The sequence below is a fragment of the Mobula hypostoma genome, chromosome 10 (assembly GCF_963921235.1).
Source record: "Mobula hypostoma chromosome 10, sMobHyp1.1, whole genome shotgun sequence".
Taxonomy (NCBI): Eukaryota; Metazoa; Chordata; class Chondrichthyes; order Myliobatiformes; family Myliobatidae; genus Mobula; species Mobula hypostoma.
The window spans coordinates 88,168,266-88,171,961 of record NC_086106.1 but is presented as its reverse complement, the minus strand read 5'-3'; the positions used below and the strand labels follow the sequence as shown (position 1 = coordinate 88,171,961).

At 42.5% G+C, this 3,696-nt stretch overlaps 1 pseudogene; it reads left to right on the top strand.

The window, feature by feature from the left end:
- The first annotated feature begins 2,471 nt into the window (after positions 1-2,471).
- On the top strand, positions 2,472-3,373 carry LOC134353368 (sin3 histone deacetylase corepressor complex component SDS3-like; annotated as a pseudogene).
- The last annotated feature ends 323 nt before the right edge of the window (positions 3,374-3,696 follow it).

The following is a 3,696-nucleotide window of genomic DNA, read 5'->3' as shown; positions in this document are numbered from 1 at the left end:
GTGAGGGCAGCTTCATAGTTTAAGCAGTAGTCCCCAACTTCCAGGACACAGACCTATACATTGCTGCGAAGAATGCAGCAGTAGTCAGAATGCACCCAGCACATCTTTAAGAAAAAAGCCAAAATAAACAAGCTAGCTAATTAGGTGCCACCAGGCACGTAAATATCGGCCCAGATCAGAGGCGATTGCCAATTGTGTCAGGTTACTATTCGTATAAGCAAGTATTTAACTGTGAATCTGCAATTTATTGGAGTCTTCCCGATTCCGGTAAGTAAAACTACACTGTTCATACATTATTTCTACTTTATATAGGCTGTGTATTTTTGTGTTATTTGGTATGATTTGGCAGCTTCATAGCTTAAAGGTTACTGGAGAGAGTGTTTCTGCCGAGAGTGCTTCCACGAAATTTTTGCTGTGCTGGACAGTGCTGCAGAAAAGTACTTCTACCTTATATAGGCTGTGTATTTATCATATCATTCCTGCTTTTACTATATGTTACTGTTATTTTAGGTTTTATGTGTTATTTGGCATGATTTTGTAGGTTATTTTTTGGCTCTGGGAACGCTCAAAAATTTTTCCCATATAAATAAATGGTAATTGCTTATTCACTTTACGACATTCCGGCTTACGAACCATTTCATAGGAACGCTCTACCTTCGGATAACAGGTGAAACTTGTACAATTAGCCTCAAGTTGGAAGTACAATCTGAGTTGGTTTTTCTCTAAACGATTTAGTGGGTAGATCTTGCCTTTCACTAATGCCGAGGTAGGGGATCTTGGGTTTAAAAAAGTTGGCGACCACTAGTGCATTGGGTGTCAGGGAGGAGTAACACCTCTGGTGGGGAGCATGTTGCGTCCTTTTCAAGGCGGTTAAACCACCGTTGGTCCCCACCTGGCACTCAGCTCTCAGCTGTAGCTCCCCGTAGCTGTTTGCATACGACAGCGGCCACACCCCGCCAATGACTTCAACAAGTCAGCTAAACCAGGTGAGGGTAGCCGACGGGTCTCAAACCCTCGGTGAGATAGGGAGTTGTCTATCCCAGCATGTGAAGACAGACTCCGGCGGATTGAGCGGACGAGACCAATGGAAGGTCCAATGGTCAAGAAGGTGGTCTCTGCAAATGTCGTGGAACGTGTAGAGCGCGACTAAACACAGAAGACATCCTGGTCATCCACTGCGCCTTGCCCCATCTCCAGTTGTCTCAACTCTTGTCTTGCCATTGGATCCAGATGGGAGTTGGGAAGAGAGTGAGGCTGACGCTGCGCAACTCTCCCTCACTTAAATCCAAATCACGCGCTAGCCTCGACACCATCACCATCATAGTGGTGTCGAGGTCTTCATTGACGACGACGATGGATGAACAACATTATGGAAGCAAAAACATACGGCCTGCTACAGAGCTTGTTAACCCCTGAAAAGCCAGCTGACAAAACACTCAAGCAAATCGTTGACACTTTCCAACAGCATTTAAACCCCAAACCACTAGTCATTGCTGCAAGATTTAAATGTCACAATTGGAATCAGAGCAAAAATGAAAGCATTTCTGAATATTGTGCTGAATTGCGCAAATTTATCAGAACATTGCCAATTTAGAGCTGGTCTATCAGACACATTGAGGGACAGGTTAGTGTGTGGCATGCACTGTGAAACCACACAGAAGAAGCTCCTGTGTGAAAAAGACCTTACATTAGAGAAGGCGCTGAACATTGCAATTTGAACGGAAATCGCAGCACGGGGTGCTTCAGAGATACAACAGAAATCTCTGGAATATGCTACGAATAAAATGTAACTGAACAGAAATGAAAGAAAGAAATTTTACCGTTGTAAGAACATGTCACATGACCCTGATGACTGTTGGTTTAAAGACAAAGAATGCAGAAACTGTGGCAAACAGGGCCACACTGGCAGAGTATGCAAAGCCAGTAAACAGCAGAAAAAGGACAAAATACAGAGAAACAAGAAACCCCAGAAAGGAAAACACAACAATGTACACAAAATGGAAGAAAGCAGTTCTGATGAAAACAACTCAGATGAAAGTGAATTGTCTCGTCTGCAGCTTCACAGCGTGAAAGAGACAAATGATCAAAGAGTAATATGGATCACTCCACGAGTGGCAGGCGTGAGACTGAAAATGGAGTTGGACACAGGCTCAGCTTTAGTGGTAATCTCTGTACGAGACTACAAATGACTGTTTTCTCACATACCTCTGAAATGAACTAAACTACTGATAAAGACTTACACAGGACTGAAAGTGTGTCCCAAAGGTAAAATTAAAGTGACAGTGACCTATGGAGACAAAACACAGCAGCTGAACCTCTATGTACTGAAAAATGGAGGACCACCGTTGCTGGGACAGGAATGGCTCAGGAAAATTCAGTTGGATTGGCACACCATCGAGGCACTGGATGTGTCAACAAAGAAGGGTAGCTCAGCAGGGAAGATGTCCGCAGCTCTCCTCTCACCCATTGTCGACTATTACAACGACGAGGAGGAGCTAGACAGCATCGATGAGGACGAACACAGTATCCGTGGCCACGACTCGGATGAAGATACAGAGGATGTAAGTGAGACAGATATTGCCAATAAGCAGGATGATGAAGACTACCTGGAAGTAAGAGAGCAGATGTACCAGGAGAAATTGACATCTCTGAAAAGACAGCTACAGTAGTTACAGGAAGGCACTTTGCAGGAGTATCAGAAAAGGATGAAGAAACTAGATTAACAATACAAGGAAAGAATACAAAATGCAGAGCTTTTTCTGCAATTGGGGACAGAACAAGTGGAAAGGAATTATATTAAAGAGAAGAAAGCAGCAGTGAAAGAATTTGAAGATAAAAAGATTGAGTTAGAAGAAAAGAAAATGATGATTGAGAATGAGAGGCTAACAATGGAACTCACAGGAGATTCTATGGAGTTAAAGCCAATAATGACTAGGAAACCACGGAGGAGACCTAATGATCCTGCTCCAATGACAGACAAAAGACGAAAACCTGAATCTGCACAGTTAAATTACTTGTTAACAGCTGAAGAGATAATGGAAGATCTGGAACACTCAACAAGGTTAAATCTCCAAAACGACCAGCATCTCCGTCTTCTCCTGAGCATCTTCCCAGCAGTCCTGCTGAATCACTAGCACAAAGGTATGAAGCACGAATAGAAGATGGAAAGTCATATTACGATAAGAGATGGTATCATAAAGGTCAGGCTATCTATTTGGAATCTAAGGAGAATACGAAGATTGGCTGTGTAATTAGCTCAGTTGGAACAAATGAGATATGGGTAAGGAAGACAAGTGATAGCACAAAGGTGCGTATATATCTAGGACAGCTGCACAGAGGAGTCTTCATTATACAGAGGCGATCTGCTGCCTAGAACTCTCAGCAAGTTGGCGCACATCTTCTTAACTCCGTATACTCAGAGGTCAACTTTCATGACTTTTATATGGAAATTTGTATTAAAACAAACAAGTTTATTGACAGACTGAAGAACACACTATTTGAAGACACTTTCCAATGCCATCTCAGTTTTGATGATTGTACATATTTTTAAGAATAACATTCACCTTTTCACAGATTTCACTTTGCTTTCGTCATCTTTGCAAGACGGAGGTGACTACTCTTTATGGCTGGAACCTGCCAATTTGTGGATTGTTTAATTTATTCCAGACAATAGAGTGAAGACCTATTTGCTTCAGT